Source organism: Hermetia illucens, chromosome 5 (genome assembly GCF_905115235.1).
Source record: "Hermetia illucens chromosome 5, iHerIll2.2.curated.20191125, whole genome shotgun sequence".
Lineage (NCBI taxonomy): Eukaryota > Metazoa > Arthropoda > Insecta > Diptera > Stratiomyidae > Hermetia > Hermetia illucens.
Genome location: NC_051853.1, coordinates 33,844,419 through 33,868,904, shown reverse-complemented (window position 1 = coordinate 33,868,904; position 24,486 = coordinate 33,844,419). Strand labels below are relative to the sequence as shown.

At 41.7% G+C, this 24,486-nt stretch overlaps 1 protein-coding gene across 1 annotated transcript in view; it reads right to left on the bottom strand.

Moving 5' to 3' along the window:
• Positions 1-24,486, bottom strand: part of LOC119658005 (tRNA dimethylallyltransferase) — a 280,134-nt gene that overhangs the window by 54,012 nt on the left and 201,636 nt on the right. The window lies entirely within an intron of this gene.

Below are 24,486 nucleotides of genomic sequence, written 5' to 3'. Positions count from 1 at the left end.
TGGTGACTGGTGATGAAAAGTGGATCACGTACGAAAATCTCAAGCGAAAAAGATCGTGGTCGAAGCACAGTGAGCTGGCCCAAACCATCGCCAAGCCCGGATTGACGGCCAAGAAGGTTTTGCTGTGTGTTTGGTGGGATTGGAAGGGAGTCATCCACTATGAGCTGCTCAACTATGGCTTGACCCTCAATTCGGTCCTCTACTGTGAGCAACTCGACCGTTTGAAGCAAGCGATTGACCAGAAGCGGCCAGGATTGGTCAATAGGAATGGTGTTCTGTTCCACCAGGACAACGCTCGGCCTCACACATCTTTGATGACCCGCCAGAAGCTACGGAAGCTCGGATGGGATGTCCTATCGCACCCACCGTATAGTACGGACCTGTCCTGGACCTGGAGTCCACTATGATTACCATCTCTTCCAGACCATGCAAAACGCTCTTGGTGCTACTAAGTTGACCTCAAAAGAGGCTTGCGAAAACTGGCTGTCTGATTTTTTTGCAAATAAGGAGGGGGGATTTTGTAAGAGGGGGAGATTGGAGCTGCCTTCTAAATGGCAACACGTTTGCGAACAAAACGGCGCATATTTGACTTAAATGGTATTGATAGACTTGGACGGTACAGTCAGCCATATCACGCGAACACATAAAGGGGATCTTATGTTGAGGCTAAATAAATTCAGCGCAAACAAAAGTGAAAACTCGGAAGCTAGAGATAGTAAATAAATGCAAAGACCTAGACGAGGTTACATCACGGGATATTAGCAGAATAGAACAGAATGCAATAAAGAGGGTGAAGAAGGCGTATGGAGGTACATAAACTGATGTTGTTAGCTTGACGATGAATAGAATCAGCGGATAAATTAATTATTGTGGGAAGGGTAAGAATATATTGGGTCGTGTGCAGGAGGTTACTTTGCAGCAGCATGTACTAGCTAACACAATGTATCGAAAAGGTGCAGGATGTGTGGAGAAGAGGGCCATCAAAGATTGTACTTGCGGCGTTGGAAAAAGTGGGCCAGTTATGTCGCGGGTGACTGAAATATGCGACTGCAATGCCGCGACGACATTTACACCACAGCATGATAATAAACTACTGGTGAAGCCAAGAAACCGCGCTGTTGAGATCATCTTCTATGCGAGCAAGAAGATTTTGCCAAGGGAAGGAGTGAAGCCGGAACATTTAGAGCTGGAGAAAGGATACCAAGCTCTTCTTAGTAACTATACAGGAAAGTAAGCAGAATTGCTGCAGGCATCAGTGCCCTGAGGGAAATACAAACCCGTAGGGCGCTGCTCACAAGAATGGGTTAAGAGCACCCTGGTGCCCCTTGGTGCCCCTGGTTATTTAGCTCGGATAATCGAGAGCTATCTCCCGGGAAACTTTTTTGATACGAGACGGATAATAGGCCCAAAAAATACCTTGCGACAACAGGTACTCCCCGACACTCCATATTGGCCCCCCTACTATGGAATATGAGACGACCAAAACATAATTACCAGCTGCCTATCGGGGTGATAAAATTCATTCTGCTATTCAAGGGAGCCCTGGATAGCACGGTGAATCAGAGAAGGGTGAATTTGGCATGCCAATCGTGCTGAAGGTGTGCAGTGCTACATTATCCGGAGTGTTTCCTTGGATCTTCTAGTGAATGAGGCACATTGTCTCTACTAGACAAGGAGGGCGAATCCGCCCGAAGTTACTGAGAACTTGCGAAAAGCTACTAGAAAGGAACTGTACAGGAAATGGCAGCAATGGTGCAAGAAATTCGGAAAAGGCCGCTAAACCCATGCACTGATCCCATGTGTTGAGGCATAGGTCAAACGAGAACACGGAGGGTCGAAATAGCACCTAACACAGATATTCACGGGGCATGGAGATTACAGGACGTGTTTCCATCGCTTAGGATTAGACGTGGGGGGCAATTGTGTTGAATGCGCCATTATGCCCGACGGTCATTGTCCAAGATTTACGGATAAAAAAGGTAGGTTGAATAACGCCCTAAATGGAGTTATCGGCCCCCATAATTTTGTGGAACAGCTGCTGAGATCGGTAGTAAATTAGAGCGCAGCAAATGCAAAATTAACCAATACCAGTAAAGCTCCAGGACGCGGGATTTAATCGTGCTGATATAGACCGGTGCCCTCTGTCCGTCTGTCACAACCAATTTACTTCGAAACGGCTGAACCTATTGTTCCCCCATTGGGATGTATGATCTGTAAGTTCCTTTGCACGCATTGCGTGGGATGTTTTTCTGCTGATTGTAAGAAGGTGGTCCCCATACATAGTAATATGGCCATGTGAAGTTTTTTTTCAGAACTAATTCAACTTTTCACATCAAATGGAGGGTAAGAAAGCTAGCACCCAAAATTGGAGGAGCAAGGAAGTAGTTTAATCTACGCTTAAAACGAAGGGGAGAGAGAGAGGATCAAAGGAACCAAACTGTAGGATATTGTACTAGTGCCAGTCAAACTCTGGGCCAAAGAGTAGGAGTAGCTGGCAAACATCACGAAGGGAACTTCAAAAATATCCACGGGAGATGATGTTCGCGGAGGCAAAGTCACCGATCAAGCAATTAAAAAGTTTGAAAAAGACAAAGTTATTTTCAGAAAAGAGGAATCGGATGAATTTTCTTTATACAATTATGGAGGACAGACCAAGTTACAGGGTAGTATTCAAGGGTGTTTCTAAAGAGCGAGCGGACAAGTGTTAGGGGCACTGAATTAATGTAAAGCCGGAAAGTATTTTGACAGCGCGATTGATGACATCGGCGTAGTGGAAATTAAATCTATGTTAGCTTGTCGTCGAAGATTATACCCAAGGATTAAAGGGAGCCCAGAAGTGATAGGCATTGTACATGAAGGCAGTAGGGAAAGGATATTGGGAAGGTTATAAGCGAGAATGACATTTGCTGATATTTAATGTCAACTTGTTCACCGAACATCAATGCACGCAGGTCAGGAGAGAGGAAAGATCATAAAAAATAGTAATTTTAGCGAGCTTGGTATAGAGCTTTGGGGACTCCAAAGGAAGGAGAGATGGAGTGGTATGAGTAACATGGAAAGAAACTCTTCAGGAACCATTAGAAAGGTAGTAGGTGAGCCATGTAATAGTTGAGAAAGGAAGGTTGAGCAGAGAAAGTTTGAAAGGAGTATGTTGTGGTTGACGGAATGGAGAGATCGATATAAATATCGTGGACTTCCCGCTCAGACAGTCAGCAAAGAAGTTGATAAAGTAAGATTAGAAACAATAGATCAATGTTGTAGTGCTGACTGAAGTACGCGGTAAATCAAGGAAGAAGGAATGAGAAAGGCGGTAGTTCGTAACCATGGGGGAGCCGCCGCTTTTCATAATATGGATAAGGTACTCTTTCCAAAATGAAGAAAAATAACATTTTTCTAAAGTTTTGTTGAAAATGATGCATAATGGGAAGGGAAGAAGGAGATTTACTGTTTACAGTTAACTGAAATGATAAGGAGACCCGTCGGGATCAGGTCCGATATTGGATATCAAGTAGGAACTCAACCAAGCAGAGACGTAGGGGAGACAAGGGGTGAGGAGGTAAACATGCAAGAGAAGTAAGGATAAAGAAGATCACAAGACGGTTTTAGGTAGGAAATTGACGTTGAAGCTAGCAAAATTGGTGGAGTATGGGGGAAGATTGAGTTATGTCACTTATAGTTACCGTGAGTTTGGCTAGCCTTGGAAGCAGGGAAATTGCGGAAATTGAACTTAGCTCGGCATCGATTGACATTGCTCCGCTTCAAATTTAAGGTCTGATTGACTTTGACAACATATAGGGACATGGAAATATGGAAATGTACGCTGGAACATGTTGGAAAAGAAGAAGAAGTATTCATAAAAGAAGAAAGTAGTAGCAAGAAAATAATGTTTTGTTAGGGGCCAGATTTTTTAGTTGTTTGAAGCATTTTCTTCTCAACGGATGAAATTGTTAATAATATGATAGTTAAATTTGATAGATACTACTGTTAGTTAACTTATACATTAAGAATTCCAGAAAACGATTTTCAGAATCGAATAAAATATCATAAGGAAAAGTGGCCTTGAATTTTGTGAGATTGATGAATCATGATCCTAATTTTTGATATGTCTCATTACTGGCAGTGAGGCAATGAGTCTTGAAGGCTCGAATTCAACGCAGAAACCAAGTGTCAGAGCCTGGAGAGAAGTCCAAAAAAGGGAGGAATGAGCAAGTTGAAGATCAAATGCATGTTCATTTGTCGTTTCGATAGCGAACGACACGTACCTAAAAAAATTGTTACTCAAATCCAAGTGGGGAATCAAAACTACCGTGAATTACGCATGTTAGATTAAACATCGAGGACGACTAGTAGTTGCATTATTATGCAGTCTCCGTATTCCTTCGAATTGCACCCTTCTGATTTTTTCCCTTGTCGAAATTAAAAAATCGTCTCCATGCTATTTTTAAGCACTTGGTTAAGAGAACTGTAACTGACCATCTCGTATCTACTTGCTACTCCTCCGGGTGACGAACCCTGGGTAATTGTCTCCAAATGATGAAAAAGAAGGGGGGGGGGGGAATAGTCGAAATGAAGATTCAATATTAGGGATAAAATGATAAAGATAATGTTGAATATTTTATATAGGTGGTGTTTCCGTTCACTGTCTATAATGTTAATCTACCAGCACCAACGGTGGTAAATTTGCCTCCTTCAATAATTCGATACATTGATTTTCGCCTGACTCGTCAAGATGAATGATAAACGTATCAATTTCTGAATATTAACATTATACTTTTGCTGACCTAATCATATGCATTCCAAATCAATAATTCACAGAATCAATGATGGGAAGTTATGCGTTTCATTGTAAAACCATCGAAATCCGGTAACTTTTGGCTGAACGACACCTATAGTATTTTTATGGTATGCACATATGATATATTGATATACATATATGATTGTTGAAGATATTTCGCGTTGAAAAGAGGCAACTATTGTTCCAAGCAGGTGATGAATTAGTACATTGCCCTGGGTTTTTTTTGAAATCACAAACGTACGCCTTGCAGATAGTTCAGTTTGAGTGCATATTCTAACGATGAGGGCAAGTTTTTGGTCATGCATCACCAAATTCCAATAATATTTGTTTTATATGCAAAAACTCCAAACAGTTGTTTTTCATTCTATGCACTGTTAGATGCATAATGACTAACAAAAATTTTAGCAAATTAAAATAAGTCAAAAATCGGAAGTTCAGCGTTTCAGTTATGAAAGGTTTTGTGCATTTCATCTGAATATTTGGATGCACAACTGTTCTGTTTTCAGATGATTTATAATATAAAAAATTGCAGGGTAATATTGCCATTCTACGTCTTGGGCCACAATAAATTTACACAAAAGCAGGCAATGTTGGTCTGCCCAAACTTTGTTAATAATGGCAGGATTTCCATTAGATGTTTCACAATCCTGCTTATGGTAACTGTATTTTATGATTTTGGAGTAAACTTTCTAAACTTCCGCAAAATTGCTTTAACTTTATTTGGCCGGACATTGGCAACTTCATGATTTTTTGAGATGTTTTGGTTGAATGATCAGAAGGCCACTGTCAATCCTGATATCTCCACCAATAGCAGACCACACACCAAAGGCGAAGTACTATACAAAAGAGGAATCCGGCCGAGGCTCATACAAATAGAGCCTTGATCCGGAAAGAATTATAATTTGCACAATTTTGGGCAAACTACTTAAGCTGCCCGAGTTTATAAAAGGCAAGAATAACGTGCACCAAACCTAAAGGACAAAAGAGATTCCAAAAATGTAACTGGTAAACCGAATGGAAGTTAATCGCAAAGCTATAGCTTTGCGGCCCAATGAGTGCAAGAAAGCGCGGTGGATCTTTAAGAGAACCAGCTGGCACCCAAGAGAATACAAGATATGTTGGTAGTTAAAAGCAACGAAATTGGAAGTTCGGAAAGAGAAAGACGGGCGGCCCAACTGCAATTATTGACAAACTAAATGAAGCCCAATGCGTCCGATAATTAATGAAACAAAGCTACTGAGAAAAGTTAGCCAGAGGCGACTGTTCTCTCCAGCAGCGGTAACGTACCGTACGCAGAGATACTAAAAAGGTCAAGGATGATCTCGAACTAAAAAACCTGGGGGAAATGTTAGCAGAATTTGAAAAAGTCAGCTGAGTTGAAAAGAACCAACTTGGGTAAAACTAATGACATTTGTAAAAACTCACAACAGGAGAATACCACAATTTGCGCCCAAAAACATAAAATCTACACATATACACTGTTAGGATGTCGATAAAATGATGGATGATGATGGAATTTGGAGAAGTACCTATTTTGAGCTTGAGAAAAGTCGACGTGAGTACTTCAACAATCACAATACGATTATCAGTGGAGACAGCGCAGAGGTTTTTGGCGGTTGAAAAGGGGAACATAATTAATTAAAGGGGCGTTTCGCAGCCTCATGTTAAGACACTTTGTTATCATTATCAAAGAGCGCAACTAACTCCCCAAACGCACGTCGTGCGAAAGAAAGGAAGAACAAGATACATACGGACAGGTGCTAACTCCAATGAAAAAACGAAGTTAATCCAATAAACATCACCGCTCTCTTTTTGGTTGTGGACGAAGTTTAACACGGAGTTTTTTTTTGGCGAAAGGGAGATGTATAGTACGCTGCACCAATTAATGGTTGAATTAAAATTTTACAGATTGAGCGCAAGATGAAGAAAACGGAGAGGCATTTGAATAAAATTTGCAGCTTAGGTGGAGACATTGGCAACGTACTGAATTCGCATGACTTTCGGACCGTATGCAACCTACATGTTTAAATTAAGTTGATTTGCATTGTCGCAATATAATGAAAGCGTAAACCTATGAAAATGCAAAGCCATGAATATCAGTTTTTTATTCTTTAAAAAAATCAGGTAACTTTCTAAACATGATCTATGATAGTTCGCGATTATGACCTCATCATAAAAGAGACGTTTTTTTTTCACATCGAGTCACCCAAACTAAAGGAGTTTAAGTAGAAATTGTCAGCAGGAAAAGTCATGGCATCGGCTTTTTGGGACCGGCGTGGTGTACTACTTATGGAGTTTATGTCTAGAGGGACCACAATAAACTCGAAAAATTACTGTGAGTCCTTGAAAAATCGTCGTGAGGAAAAACTCACTAAAAGCGTAAGACTGCACCACCACAATGCGCGTCCACATGTCTCGCAAAAAAATAAAATACTCAATCGAAGGATTTGGTTGGGAAGTCTTCGCCCACCCCCTTACAGCTCTGACAGTGCATCCAGCGATTTCCATCTGTTTTCGAAGCAGAAGGCGGTCAACGATTCGCGACAAACGACGAAGTTTCCAAGTTTCTCAACGAGTTGGCGGCGTACTTCGTTGAGGTGGGAATGCAAAAGTGGAAAATTCATCAGAAAAAAGGATTAGAAAAAATGGTGATAATGTAGGGAAATTGTTGAAAGATCAATGTTTCCAATGTTGTATTCGTTTTCTTCAAAAAAAAAACCCTTGTACCTGAAAAATGTGGGATCCTTATTTTTGAAACAACTTTTGTAGTAGTATAGCATTTTGAATTCATCTTAAAGCTTACTATCACAGCACAACAATAGATTGAGGGGGTAGACTTTAGCATCGAAATTTAGCAGAATGAAAATGGGATAATATTGACAAAACTCCGACATCTGACCAAACGAGTCACTGAATCGACATTAATGCTGGTGTTCCCAAAGACGAACGTAGAAGGCAGTAAACTGGAGGGTTTCTTTTCACTGGGATAACGCATAAATTAACTTCGCGAATTTATCAAAAAAAGGCGAAATATCTTCCAAAATTTTTGGCCTCTGGTACAGGGCATGGGGCAACTAGAGGAAAAAAAAGTCCAACCACCATGTGGTCCAAAACGCAGGTGACATCTCCTAAACATAAGGGAGATGAAAACGCGGAGAAGCGGAGTAGGACGGTAAACCTCTTGGTGTCCAGCATGCGGTCAAGAAGAAAAAGCCTCTTCGCTGAGGCAAAGCTGAGCTCCGGGGAAAGTTGGTTGTTCCTCGATTATGGCCTCAACATTGGCAAAAGAAAACGAATCGGTTACTCGTAAATGCGAACATTAGCAAAAGGAGCCCGTAATGCGGCAAAACGACAAAAAAAAAGATTCATCTGAGAATAATCAGTATTTCCAAGAAAAGATTTAAACCCTATGCCAATATATTAGGTTGGGGAAAAGGTAATGTCGTATTTTGTCAATAGATGGCGGCACTTAAACCTATCTTCTGTCGTACTTATCGCATGGGGTCATACTATACGGCGATTTAAAGACGACAGTCTGGGCTACCGGTGCCTCTTTGACAGTTTTATGATCGTACGTTTCAGTCTGAAGTTATAACGCGTCAAAGATGGAGTCCACCAATGAAGAAATTCGTCATATTCTACATTTTTACTACCTGAGATGTAAAAATGCAACGAAGGCGGCCAAACAAATTTGTGAAGTTTATGGGTCCGATACTGCAACGATTCGCACAGCGTTGGTTCGATCGATTTCGTTCTGGTGTAGTGGATGTCGAAGATACATTCCGTAATGGTAGGCCAATCGTCGTAGAAACCGGTAAAATCGTCGAAATCATCCAAGTAGACCGGCATGTGAACATTCGCTCGATTGGCCAGGAACTGGGTAAGGACCATAAAACCATTTGGAACCAAAAAAAGCTGGATGTTTGGGTGCCCCACGAGTTGACGCAAAAAAATCTCTTGGACCGAATCAACGCTTGCACTGCTGAAACGGAACGAATTCGACCCATTTTTGAAGCGGATGGTGACTGGTGATGAAAAGTGGATCACGTACGAAAATCTCAAGCGAAAAAGATCGTGGTCGAAGCACAGTGAGCTGGCCCAAACCATCGCCAAGCCCGGATTGACGGCCAAGAAGGTTTTGCTGTGTGTTTGGTGGGATTGGAAGGGAGTCATCCACTATGAGCTGCTCAACTATGGCTTGACCCTCAATTCGGTCCTCTACTGTGAGCAACTCGACCGTTTGAAGCAAGCGATTGACCAGAAGCGGCCAGGATTGGTCAATAGGAATGGTGTTCTGTTCCACCAGGACAACGCTCGGCCTCACACATCTTTGATGACCCGCCAGAAGCTACGGAAGCTCGGATGGGATGTCCTATCGCACCCACCGTATAGTACGGACCTGTCCTGGACCTGGAGTCCACTATGATTACCATCTCTTCCAGACCATGCAAAACGCTCTTGGTGCTACTAAGTTGACCTCAAAAGAGGCTTGCGAAAACTGGCTGTCTGATTTTTTTGCAAATAAGGAGGGGGGATTTTGTAAGAGGGGGAGATTGGAGCTGCCTTCTAAATGGCAACACGTTTGCGAACAAAACGGCGCATATTTGACTTAAATGGTATTGATAGACTTGGACGGTACAGTCAGCCATATCACGCGAACACATAAAGGGGATCTTATGTTGAGGCTAAATAAATTCAGCGCAAACAAAAGTGAAAACTCGGAAGCTAGAGATAGTAAATAAATGCAAAGACCTAGACGAGGTTACATCACGGGATATTAGCAGAATAGAACAGAATGCAATAAAGAGGGTGAAGAAGGCGTATGGAGGTACATAAACTGATGTTGTTAGCTTGACGATGAATAGAATCAGCGGATAAATTAATTATTGTGGGAAGGGTAAGAATATATTGGGTCGTGTGCAGGAGGTTACTTTGCAGCAGCATGTACTAGCTAACACAATGTATCGAAAAGGTGCAGGATGTGTGGAGAAGAGGGCCATCAAAGATTGTACTTGCGGCGTTGGAAAAAGTGGGCCAGTTATGTCGCGGGTGACTGAAATATGCGACTGCAATGCCGCGACGACATTTACACCACAGCATGATAATAAACTACTGGTGAAGCCAAGAAACCGCGCTGTTGAGATCATCTTCTATGCGAGCAAGAAGATTTTGCCAAGGGAAGGAGTGAAGCCGGAACATTTAGAGCTGGAGAAAGGATACCAAGCTCTTCTTAGTAACTATACAGGAAAGTAAGCAGAATTGCTGCAGGCATCAGTGCCCTGAGGGAAATACGAACCCGTAGGGCGCTGCTCACAAGAATGGGTTAAGAGCACCCTGGTGCCCCTTGGTGCCCCTGGTTATTTAGCTCGGATAATCGAGAGCTATCTCCCGGGAAACTTTTTTGATACGAGACGGATAATAGGCCCAAAAAATACCTTGCGACAACAGGTACTCCCCGACACTCCATATTGGCCCCCCTACTATGGAATATGAGACGACCAAAACATAATTACCAGCTGCCTATCGGGGTGATAAAATTCATTCTGCTATTCAAGGGAGCCCTGGATAGCACGGTGAATCAGAGAAGGGTGAATTTGGCATGCCAATCGTGCTGAAGGTGTGCAGTGCTACATTATCCGGAGTGTTTCCTTGGATCTTCTAGTGAATGAGGCACATTGTCTCTACTAGACAAGGAGGGCGAATCCGCCCGAAGTTACTGAGAACTTGCGAAAAGCTACTAGAAAGGAACTGTACAGGAAATGGCAGCAATGGTGCAAGAAATTCGGAAAAGGCCGCTAAACCCATGCACTGATCCCATGTGTTGAGGCATAGGTCAAACGAGAACACGGAGGGTCGAAATAGCACCTAACACAGATATTCACGGGGCATGGAGATTACAGGACGTGTTTCCATCGCTTAGGATTAGACGTGGGGGGCAATTGTGTTGAATGCGCCATTATGCCCGACGGTCATTGTCCAAGATTTACGGATAAAAAAGGTAGGTTGAATAACGCCCTAAATGGAGTTATCGGCCCCCATAATTTTGTGGAACAGCTGCTGAGATCGGTAGTAAATTAGAGCGCAGCAAATGCAAAATTAACCAATACCAGTAAAGCTCCAGGACGCGGGATTTAATCGTGCTGATATAGACCGGTGCCCTCTGTCCGTCTGTCACAACCAATTTACTTCGAAACGGCTGAACCTATTGTTCCCCCATTGGGATGTATGATCTGTAAGTTCCTTTGCACGCATTGCGTGGGATGTTTTTCTGCTGATTGTAAGAAGGTGGTCCCCATACATAGTAATATGGCCATGTGAAGTTTTTTTTCAGAACTAATTCAACTTTTCACATCAAATGGAGGGTAAGAAAGCTAGCACCCAAAATTGGAGGAGCAAGGAAGTAGTTTAATCTACGCTTAAAACGAAGGGGAGAGAGAGAGGATCAAAGGAACCAAACTGTAGGATATTGTACTAGTGCCAGTCAAACTCTGGGCCAAAGAGTAGGAGTAGCTGGCAAACATCACGAAGGGAACTTCAAAAATATCCACGGGAGATGATGTTCGCGGAGGCAAAGTCACCGATCAAGCAATTAAAAAGTTTGAAAAAGACAAAGTTATTTTCAGAAAAGAGGAATCGGATGAATTTTCTTTATACAATTATGGAGGACAGACCAAGTTACAGGGTAGTATTCAAGGGTGTTTCTAAAGAGCGAGCGGACAAGTGTTAGGGGCACTGAATTAATGTAAAGCCGGAAAGTATTTTGACAGCGCGATTGATGACATCGGCGTAGTGGAAATTAAATCTATGTTAGCTTGTCGTCGAAGATTATACCCAAGGATTAAAGGGAGCCCAGAAGTGATAGGCATTGTACATGAAGGCAGTAGGGAAAGGATATTGGGAAGGTTATAAGCGAGAATGACATTTGCTGATATTTAATGTCAACTTGTTCACCGAACATCAATGCACGCAGGTCAGGAGAGAGGAAAGATCATAAAAAATAGTAATTTTAGCGAGCTTGGTATAGAGCTTTGGGGACTCCAAAGGAAGGAGAGATGGAGTGGTATGAGTAACATGGAAAGAAACTCTTCAGGAACCATTAGAAAGGTAGTAGGTGAGCCATGTAATAGTTGAGAAAGGAAGGTTGAGCAGAGAAAGTTTGAAAGGAGTATGTTGTGGTTGACGGAATGGAGAGATCGATATAAATATCGTGGACTTCCCGCTCAGACAGTCAGCAAAGAAGTTGATAAAGTAAGATTAGAAACAATAGATCAATGTTGTAGTGCTGACTGAAGTACGCGGTAAATCAAGGAAGAAGGAATGAGAAAGGCGGTAGTTCGTAACCATGGGGGAGCCGCCGCTTTTCATAATATGGATAAGGTACTCTTTCCAAAATGAAGAAAAATAACATTTTTCTAAAGTTTTGTTGAAAATGATGCATAATGGGAAGGGAAGAAGGAGATTTACTGTTTACAGTTAACTGAAATGATAAGGAGACCCGTCGGGATCAGGTCCGATATTGGATATCAAGTAGGAACTCAACCAAGCAGAGACGTAGGGGAGACAAGGGGTGAGGAGGTAAACATGCAAGAGAAGTAAGGATAAAGAAGATCACAAGACGGTTTTAGGTAGGAAATTGACGTTGAAGCTAGCAAAATTGGTGGAGTATGGGGGAAGATTGAGTTATGTCACTTATAGTTACCGTGAGTTTGGCTAGCCTTGGAAGCAGGGAAATTGCGGAAATTGAACTTAGCTCGGCATCGATTGACATTGCTCCGCTTCAAATTTAAGGTCTGATTGACTTTGACAACATATAGGGACATGGAAATATGGAAATGTACGCTGGAACATGTTGGAAAAGAAGAAGAAGTATTCATAAAAGAAGAAAGTAGTAGCAAGAAAATAATGTTTTGTTAGGGGCCAGATTTTTTAGTTGTTTGAAGCATTTTCTTCTCAACGGATGAAATTGTTAATAATATGATAGTTAAATTTGATAGATACTACTGTTAGTTAACTTATACATTAAGAATTCCAGAAAACGATTTTCAGAATCGAATAAAATATCATAAGGAAAAGTGGCCTTGAATTTTGTGAGATTGATGAATCATGATCCTAATTTTTGATATGTCTCATTACTGGCAGTGAGGCAATGAGTCTTGAAGGCTCGAATTCAACGCAGAAACCAAGTGTCAGAGCCTGGAGAGAAGTCCAAAAAAGGGAGGAATGAGCAAGTTGAAGATCAAATGCATGTTCATTTGTCGTTTCGATAGCGAACGACACGTACCTAAAAAAATTGTTACTCAAATCCAAGTGGGGAATCAAAACTACCGTGAATTACGCATGTTAGATTAAACATCGAGGACGACTAGTAGTTGCATTATTATGCAGTCTCCGTATTCCTTCGAATTGCACCCTTCTGATTTTTTCCCTTGTCGAAATTAAAAAATCGTCTCCATGCTATTTTTAAGCACTTGGTTAAGAGAACTGTAACTGACCATCTCGTATCTACTTGCTACTCCTCCGGGTGACGAACCCTGGGTAATTGTCTCCAAATGATGAAAAAGAAGGGGGGGGGGGAATAGTCGAAATGAAGATTCAATATTAGGGATAAAATGATAAAGATAATGTTGAATATTTTATATAGGTGGTGTTTCCGTTCACTGTCTATAATGTTAATCTACCAGCACCAACGGTGGTAAATTTGCCTCCTTCAATAATTCGATACATTGATTTTCGCCTGACTCGTCAAGATGAATGATAAACGTATCAATTTCTGAATATTAACATTATACTTTTGCTGACCTAATCATATGCATTCCAAATCAATAATTCACAGAATCAATGATGGGAAGTTATGCGTTTCATTGTAAAACCATCGAAATCCGGTAACTTTTGGCTGAACGACACCTATAGTATTTTTATGGTATGCACATATGATATATTGATATACATATATGATTGTTGAAGATATTTCGCGTTGAAAAGAGGCAACTATTGTTCCAAGCAGGTGATGAATTAGTACATTGCCCTGGGTTTTTTTTGAAATCACAAACGTACGCCTTGCAGATAGTTCAGTTTGAGTGCATATTCTAACGATGAGGGCAAGTTTTTGGTCATGCATCACCAAATTCCAATAATATTTGTTTTATATGCAAAAACTCCAAACAGTTGTTTTTCATTCTATGCACTGTTAGATGCATAATGACTAACAAAAATTTTAGCAAATTAAAATAAGTCAAAAATCGGAAGTTCAGCGTTTCAGTTATGAAAGGTTTTGTGCATTTCATCTGAATATTTGGATGCACAACTGTTCTGTTTTCAGATGATTTATAATATAAAAAATTGCAGGGTAATATTGCCATTCTACGTCTTGGGCCACAATAAATTTACACAAAAGCAGGCAATGTTGGTCTGCCCAAACTTTGTTAATAATGGCAGGATTTCCATTAGATGTTTCACAATCCTGCTTATGGTAACTGTATTTTATGATTTTGGAGTAAACTTTCTAAACTTCCGCAAAATTGCTTTAACTTTATTTGGCCGGACATTGGCAACTTCATGATTTTTTGAGATGTTTTGGTTGAATGATCAGAAGGCCACTGTCAATCCTGATATCTCCACCAATAGCAGACCACACACCAAAGGCGAAGTACTATACAAAAGAGGAATCCGGCCGAGGCTCATACAAATAGAGCCTTGATCCGGAAAGAATTATAATTTGCACAATTTTGGGCAAACTACTTAAGCTGCCCGAGTTTATAAAAGGCAAGAATAACGTGCACCAAACCTAAAGGACAAAAGAGATTCCAAGAATGTAACTGGTAAACCGAATGGAAGTTAATCGCAAAGCTATAGCTTTGCGGCCCAATGAGTGCAAGAAAGCGCGGTGGATCTTTAAGAGAACCAGCTGGCACCCAAGAGAATACAAGATATGTTGGTAGTTAAAAGCAACGAAATTGGAAGTTCGGAAAGAGAAAGACGGGCGGCCCAACTGCAATTATTGACAAACTAAATGAAGCCCAATGCGTCCGATAATTAATGAAACAAAGCTACTGAGAAAAGTTAGCCAGAGGCGACTGTTCTCTCCAGCAGCGGTAACGTACCGTACGCAGAGATACTAAAAAGGTCAAGGATGATCTCGAACTAAAAAACCTGGGGGAAATGTTAGCAGAATTTGAAAAAGTCAGCTGAGTTGAAAAGAACCAACTTGGGTAAAACTAATGACATTTGTAAAAACTCACAACAGGAGAATACCACAATTTGCGCCCAAAAACATAAAATCTACACATATACACTGTTAGGATGTCGATAAAATGATGGATGATGATGGAATTTGGAGAAGTACCTATTTTGAGCTTGAGAAAAGTCGACGTGAGTACTTCAACAATCACAATACGATTATCAGTGGAGACAGCGCAGAGGTTTTTGGCGGTTGAAAAGGGGAACATAATTAATTAAAGGGGCGTTTCGCAGCCTCATGTTAAGACACTTTGTTATCATTATCAAAGAGCGCAACTAACTCCCCAAACGCACGTCGTGCGAAAGAAAGGAAGAACAAGATACATACGGACAGGTGCTAACTCCAATGAAAAAACGAAGTTAATCCAAATAAACGTCAATCATTGCAAGGATCGCTCAGGATTTGATTGTGCAAACCTCATGGATACCCTAGGCAGAGCTCTTAACGGGAATGTATGAGTTACACATTCGACTGGTGGAGTGGTGTTATAAGCCCGTAGTCGACAAGCCAAACAGTACAAGTAGGCGGTCATTGGTTTTGTATTGACGAAGATAAGTGGAGTCAATGTGTGCAGTTTCTACGCATGTTTTACAATCTTATCCTCGCACAAGGGAACTCAGCCCGAAATAGATGGTCCGGGGTTTCAATGTTTGAGTCCTTGAATTGGGTAGTAGAGAAGCGAATACGAGAGGGCCGGATCTACTAAAGCCTCTTTTGCAGTCGATCATATTCTGGCCAGCGAAAGTTATAAGACCACATTTTGGTGCAAATTGGAGCCTAATACTGAATTTCTTGGTTATTTAGCAGAAAGAAGGCTCTGGTATGACACATTTGACGGACCCCAGGAGCACGTTTTCTAAGCAAATGTCGTATAGGACTCCACCTCTCTTTTACCGTAGAAGAGTGCAGAAAGGGAGAAACCTATAAATAGATGACAATAGGATCGAGGACGCTCAAGTAACACAGGCTGATTTCCGTCATCAAGATTATAGAGGCAGCATGAGGAGGCCAATTATAATCTCACCCAGCTTATTACGGGCATGGGGCAAGTATTTTTTAATGTGTAAGGTTCGTGGACTAGAGGAAAAACTAATTAAATTAGTTACTTTAGTTTCATGGGGGCCCATTGCAGTATCCCCGGAAATCGTCTATTCAATGACCTCCTTCATGCGGTCTTTGAAGGCTTCAGAGGCGAAGAGTGTGCAAATTTTTCATTGAAGAAAACCCTACTGAGGTGTCTTTGTCTGAGATCTAAGGAGGCTGGGCAGCGTCATATGCAGTGTAGGACTGTCCCCCTCCTCACATTGTCCGCATGTAGCCGAAACCGCCGCCTCAAATGTTTGCATATGATATTTTGAGGGGCAGTGTCCTGTTAAAAACCCTACTAGAGTTTTCATGTCCCACTTTCTAAGGGGTAACAAAAATGCCACTCTAACGGTCCCAGGTTCTTTCTCAAAAGATTTTCTCCTGTTGGCAAGAATTTTTCCATTTGGTTGCATGAATCCTTGTAATTTCACCCTTCAGAGTAGACTTGACAGATGGCTCTGACTGGGTTGATATGCTATTGCTGATTAGTGTTGTTAAAGCCATTCTTCTGGTTTGGAGATTACGACAGTCTTTGAAAAGAATTACGAAACCATATGACCGGCTTGCATCAGAGACACGGAATATTTGTCGAGGTATTTCCAGATGCATACATGACCGTATGATTGGTTGCCTTTCCACGCGTCAATGCAATTGAGCGCGGTCGGTGTAGTACTCATTGCTCCAGTTATACTTAGGCAACCGACCCTTTGAATTTGCACCAGCAGCTTTTTGCTGTTAACAAAGCTCAGTCTCGGCCATCAAACGATGCATGCATACAGGAATATGGATTTTATCATGGAAGTATACATCCAATGATTCTGTTGTGGTAAAAGTCCTCAAGTCTTACCTATTGTATTCCTACACCACCAAAGCAATCTGCAGGATTTCTGATATTGTTCCTGTATATGGTGCTTAAACGTTAAATTGGAGTCGATATGTACTCCTAAATGCTTGACTGTCTGTACACATTGTTACACATTGGATGATATCCATGCTAAGAACAAGGATAATCTAGTGTATTCTGGGATCAATCTTAATCTTAGTCTCTTCGGCGCTCTGGTTCAGAGAGATGGACAAAATTCTACTGGGCCCTCCAAGGGCGTTAGCAAGAATTTCATTACCAATTTTTGACATGAATTCATGAAGTGTTGTCTACGTGGATTTGCCTTTCTGGTAGGCGTGTTGCCTATAGTAAAGTGGCCACTTACGAATCTATGTATATCTTATGAGTCGATCAATTAGTCTTTCTAGTCATTTTAGTAGAAAGGAAGTTAGACGGAAGCTTTTTGCGATCTTGTAAACGGGTTTCCCTGGTTTGGGAATAATTATCACCTTCACATTACGTCAGTTCATTGGAATATAAACATGTGCTAGACATGCATTCCATTTCCTCCACTACTAATGTAGAAATTATGCTATCCGGACGCGCAGACCTCTATCTATGGAACGAGTTAAATGGCTATTTTACGCACTCCATCGACAGATTCCAGTCACCCGGTTGAAGGCTTTATGCACCTGTCGACCTCGAGAAGAAATTTTGGATGTTGCCTGGGAAGTGCATTTCAAGCAAGTTTATTCATCGTTTTTTGTGTACCTCGGCATCTATAAACATAGATAACTCAGCTTCTTAATACTTTCTTTGACAAGGATCCGCTTCAGCTTTGAGGTTGCTGCAAGAGAGTTAGTCTCTTCGCCTCTCCATGATAACCATTTAGATGATCTCATGCTCTTCTTTAGAGTACCGATTGCAGCCAGCGGCTGAATCAGACTACAGAGCACGATTGCGGAGTATCTTTGTCATTCTCTTTTGTTTCGCCAAATCCCTTTTACCCTTCTTTGGCGTTTTGAGTAGACAGCTTTCTTCGAAAGCTTCACTCATGCTAGTTGTGGTCTCAATTCCAATAATGGATTTGATGTGCCTCCCAGGTTTGGTACTCTCCATTTCCGGAAAGAGCCGCAATTTCAAGGGATGCCACCCTGACGTCAATGACCTCTCGCCTGACCACACTGGAGAAAGTGCGTTCATTACCCAGATTGAGGATCTGCAGATCGGTTCCTACCAGGTACTCTAATAATCTCCACCTAGAAGAAACTCTAGATGAGGTGCTGGTACCGGTATATCTAATGAAAGAAATGCTAGTACGCCAGGAGAAACTATGTACTATAAATGATAGGATCAATGCAGCGCAAAATACGGAAGGCGGAGGAGATTAGGAAAGTGGATTACAAGGGCCAAGGGCGTGAATATAGAAGAATGTATACCAAGTTTCGCACCAGTTTCGCCCCGTGACAATAAGGTATTACCTTACAGTGTTCGTACGGGCAGGAGGGAGTCGGTAGTGGATTTAGTGGGAAAAACCCGACAGATGTGCACCAGTCAGTGCCTTTTAAAAGTGTCCACCGGGCCAAAAAAAAGTAAAACATTGAATGGGTTTTAATAAGCTTTTGTTTTACACAAAACCTTAAAAATTAGCCTGTCTGCTTTACAATGCAAATTAATGGCTAAAATGAGAGTCTTTCATTCTGAATTAGATTCATACAATCAGTTTCCATAATGCAATTTACTACTCAAACACGTTTGTTGTTTTTTTCTGCTGGAACGTTCCCTATTCAGAGTCAACACACTTTCTAACCAAATTTCTTGCTTTTTTGTTTGTTTTCGCCAAGAGACAATATAGAACACAAAACCGGGAATTCTATCCACAAAAAAGTCAAAATCCAAATCAAAAGAAAGATTTAAATGAAAATGAAAAAAAATCGAATTCTGAGAGAAACTGGAAGTGCAAATTTTTGGGATAAATCAATTGGAGGTTGGAGTCGATAGCATTCAACCTACGTAATGTTCCCGAAAGACCAGTTCCACCAGTTTCCCTCCTAGCATCCATGGTCCAGTCGGAATGATCTAATTCACGGGTGCTACTTATCGTACAATCTCATTCCGATGCAAAGAATTTTTATAGGTAAACAAACTGAAGATCCCACTCAAGATTTCAGGACTATCTTTTTTGATTGCGAAACTTGGGGAATTCAATGCAAGAAACGGAATATATTTACTTAATTTAAGCAAACTTTTTTTTGCATTTATGTATGGATATGGGAGAGATACGTGCATATTCCCGAATAAATAAATATAAGAATGTAATTTTTCACGGAATCGAGATAATTCACGAATCGCAGACCGCCGCCATTCGATCCACCACATCGTCTGGTTTGTGTGCATTTATAAATTGCAAATAGATTAAACTAATTTCTTGTGTGCTAGTCCGACGCCTCCATAGTTATTATCTAAATAGCTTCTTTATGAATAATTTCTAGATTTAATCTCGCAACGAAAAACACTAAATTTTTTCGTGAAGATGAGAATAAACAAAAATTGAAATAAGTTCAATAACACTTGAGCCGTTTCTATGTATGTAATTCAGCATCTTAAGTAGGTAGGTGGATAAGTAAGTACTCTCAGACAGGCAGACTTTTCACTTAGTGTAAATAATTTCGAGTGTGAATTTATAATTAGATAAGAATTTTATTAATATCATCACTTAAGCAGAACAGCAGATGGAAATTCTTTGTCTTCTTCGAATTCGGTAGGATTGTGATAAGATGATAGACGTGGTTGGAGGAGAACATTAAAATGTTTTAAGTATTCTTTTTTGGGTTAAGTAATTAAAAGAAAATGAGTAAGTAAACTTATCCCACAGCCGGTTTTTTTGCAAAAATTATTTGTTTGGACAATTATTATGAACCAGAATTAAATTCCTAAGGTTGATTAATAATTGTAACATTAAAAGAATAAAAAAGTATTTAAGCGAATTAGCGCTGGAGTGCGTCGTTTTGACGCCACAAACTCCTAAGACTGTGACAGCTGTTATGAGGGAGGGAGTCCAGCTCAGATCCTCAGAGCTAAGCGGTAGCATTCATGAAGGAAAGCAACTCTCCCACCCTGCAGCTAGAAATCTCCCTGAGGCTCCCAAAGAATGGTTTACCCAGTGGCTGTGGCCTGAATCTAGCTAGAGCTGGGCAATTGCAGAGAAACTGCCACCCCCCTTATCCGCAGCTGCGGCAATGCGAATTGTAGGGTATGCCGAGCCTGACGGCATGGTCCCCTATGAACCAGTGGCCCATGCAGACCGCCGTAATCTTGAATACATTTGCACGCGTCTCTTGATTGGGCTGTGTTATAAGCGGGCTAAATCCTAATGGACTTGGTGCAGCTGCTAAACCTTCGCCATCTGGAACTCAGAGGAGACCTTAAGCGTGCCGCCCAGACTGTTCAGTGCATCTCTGCACTGCCCCACCAGCCTGGAAAATGACGTTGCTGAGTACAAAGCCTTCATGGCCGCTTGGCTGTCGGCCAGAATGACTATGTTACGCTTGAGGCTCGGATCACGCTCTAGCCATCGACAAACTTCCGCTTGGAATACACTGGCGAAACCTGGGAGGCCATACGATTCGGATATACTACGTGTATTCGAGAAAACCCCTACGCCAACTCCACAGGCCATCTTCGATCCACCGGTAATCGATACTGATTTAATGTTTCTTATATTGCATTGAAATATTGGCTCCCTTGTGAGTTAGAGATAGAAATCTGTGGGATGGTAACCTGCACGTTCGACTGCCCTTTTTATATGGAAGTGTTGCGTAAGGTCATTATCGCAAAAGTATCAGTATGGGAGGCCACAGAATGATCCCTCTCTCCAATGAAACAAGAATTACAGAGCTACCGACTGAACTTTCTGGGGTTACGCGTTGTGTTGGAGCTCTCTATTCCTTGCCCAGTTGAAAAAGCAAAAGTTGATGTTGCTTCCTAAACCCAATAAGCCAGCTAGACGCCAACAGCATGTCACCCAAACTCCCTAACTTCTAGCTATCTTGTATGTTTGGTCCACTATTATATCAAGAAGTACACCGTCACAGCGGGAATACTGCATGTTCTCGCGACGGAAACAGTGAGAATGGCGAGATCCGGACTGTAAAGGACCAGGCTGACACTGGATGATGAGAAACAGGAGCAGCCTATATAATGAACCGTAGAAAGAGGAACGCTCCGAAATTCCAAAGAGTGATAATTAAGGTCAAGCCAAGCTTTAGCTAGCAACTAAAGTATGGTATATGCCTAAAAAGGTAGCTGGTGTCGTTGCACTGATGGAGATTGCTTCTAGCTAGAGCGAATAGTTCCATCCTGCTATATGCGTTGCCTGTATTCATGCAGACAATATAACGACCGTCTTGGATTGGATGATTCCCAGAATTGTACTGGATGTGGTGAAAGGGCAGAGGATCTGGAGCATGTTTGTCCAAGATTTAGAATCTGGCGACGAAACCTGAACCGGACGGTTGACAGGTCAAAGGATTTGCATTTGTCTTCTCAGCTGTGAAAATACAGTACATGCTACTAAAGAAGGTAAGGATGAAGGAAGCCGATATGAGCGTATCAACAAGTTGTAGTCGGTTTTGAGAAAAGTGCATGTGACAGTCAGCCAGATCGACAGAGAGACAGTAAACCGCTTTTAATAAAATTTTGTTTTACATAAAATCTTAAAGAGAAGGCGGGACTCTGGAAAGCACTCAAACTAATGTTAATAGAAACTGCAAGATCCACCCTCATGACCTGGCTGCCAATTGCAGATTGATCACATCCGAAATGAGGATATCCGCGATCGACATGGAGTCGCACTGATAATGAAAAAATTGCGAGAGAGGCGTCTTCGATGGTATGGTCACGTAGTTCGAGCTAACGGGAATTTATTTGCCAAGATTGGTGTGAACATCGAAGTCAATGGTAAACGACCAAAAGGCCAGCCGAAACAATGGTAAATTGATGCATTGAACGGAGATTTGAAGGCCTTGAGATTTCATCTAGATCAGGCGTTTGAAAGAGCAAAATGGCGAAACCGATCACGACGAGCCGACCCCGCTTGTGAACGGGGCAATACCTGAAGAAAAAGAAGAAAATGAAAGAACAAAATTTTTTTTTATTGGTAGAGTAGTATAAGTTCCAGGGCGAAAACTTTGATTGGTACACACTATGGAGCATAAATCCTGGGCAACGCCTACTGAACCAACATCAAAAGCTCTACTACCAAATCCTTTTTCCAACTTCACGTGGTGATCGTTGGGAGTTCTTTCTTAATGCACAACTGTAGACAATGAAGGAGAGGCGATTCTCCCGCGCCTAAAGACGGGACACACTGTACTAACTAGTCGCCTAGGTTCGGGGTTGAGCAACAACAGTAATAGGAAACAATACAATGCTCAATTGGAGGGTACCTGCGTGCTCCCTGCCGCTGCAAATATAATAGCTAAAATAATTTTGAAACGCATCAAAGAACATCTTTATCACGAAAGAGCTGACTGATTTCCGCACTGAATCCTCCTGCATTGACCACATCAACAGCCCACGGTTCATTCAGGAACATTGTTCGGAGTTTAGATATTCGGGGCACCTGTTCTTCTTCGATTTCGAGAAAGCTTCCGATATCGTGAGCAGGGCATGTAGCTGGAGTGCTTTACGCAGGAGGGGCATTCCAAAGAAACTAATAGCTATTATCAGAGCGACATATGAATGTCATGTTAAATCTCAGAGGATTTTACGGTCCGAAGCGGAATCCGCCAGGGTTGCAACCTGTCACCGATATTATTCCTTCTTGCTATAGATGGCGTTCTTCATGCTGCCTTGTCCGGGGGACATGTACGAATTCAATGGACTATGACATCTTTTATCAAAACCTTCGACTACGTTGGCGACATCTGTTTGCTCTCTCACTGGGTCATGGACCTTCGCCAAATGGCTCTGGATTTGGAAAGAGAGACAAGTAGAGTTGGACTGAAGATAAACACAAACAAAACCAAGGTTCTCAGTCTGACAAGTCAACGCCCTCTATCAATCTGCATTAATGGGCAATGCATCGAATACATCGATCAAGTTATATATCTAGGAAGCGCTGTTTGTGCGGACGGTGGCACCGAACTTGATGTTGCCCTAGATCCGCTTTCGCTGTCCTATCTAAAAGCTGGAAATGTAGTTATCTCAACACCAAGATTAAGTTGATTCTGTTCTGTGCTAATGTTCTTTGTGTATTATTATATAGGAGTAGCATATGGAAAGCGAACTCCACTGTTACCGAAAAACTCCAAGCTTTCGTCAATACGTCGTGTCATCGGTGGCCTGGCACTATCCCAAACGAGACCTTGGTCGCCGCAGAAGCCTGCCACTCCTACGCACTGTGATCGAAAGACGGAAGTGGCAGTGGGTGACCTATTCATTTTAAAGAGGGGTGAGGCCATGCAGTGGAATCCACTCTCCCAAGATGGCTGATGAGTGGGTCGCTCCAACGACACTTGTCGCAGAACAGTAGAGGAAGAGTGCGAGTGTCTCGGGAAGTCGTGGGGGTGATGAAGCGCACTTATGGGTATCAAGATTGTAGAAATACCAGGGAACACTGAATATATGTACCTCTCAGAATTTCAATCGGAGACTGCTGAAGTAGATTAATGTTGGATGGTTTGTCAGGACCCAGTAGTTGAAGCACATGAGTCCATACAGGCTTAAGCACCGATTTGTAAGTCAACAACTTACAGTTTAGAGAGAGTGGGCATTTTTTTGTGAAGTCCCCACGAACAATTTTTGAACTTAAGATAGTAGTGATGGAAGCCTAAAATATACAAAGATTTTTTTTACTTAATTTTGCTTTAACTTCTTTATTTTTTATAAAAATAAGGGTATGATATCCAAAAAAAATATGGTGTCACTTGGGAAAGCACATAACCTTCTGTGTTGGTCTGAATTCAAAAAAAATAAATTTCTGAATATAATAATATAGATAGAGGATATTATATACAAGGCATAATTGAAGTAGCTGCTACCGGCTAATTCCCATATCCACTGCGACAATTTGGACAATATATTTTCTGAAATAATTAAAACTTGCTTTTTCTATTCGCTAGTGTTATTTATAGGCCTTGCAAAAACCTATATTTCGGGAACCACTTGTTCCCTTCATCAGTGCTAACAAGTTCTAGTTAGATTTGGGCCGGACCCCTGGAACGCTTCCTACGATAGTTTGCTGCGACTCGATGTGCGCCTGGTCGGTTATGCAGATGGCGTTGCGACACTTGTTGCCGGATGCACTGTGGAACAGGCGCAAGGCAGACTTGGCATATTAATGCGACGTATAAGCGGGTGGTTTCAGCCTTGCGTTGGAGAAATCCGAAGTAGTCATCTAGACCAGAAAAGATACCCGACTCTGCGTCCCATATCGGTGGGTGAGTTGACTATAAAGTTAAAACCGACGGTTAAATACCTTGGTTTAAGGCTCGACTCGAAGATGAACTTCTTCGAGCAAATCAAAGAGGCAGCGGACAGGGC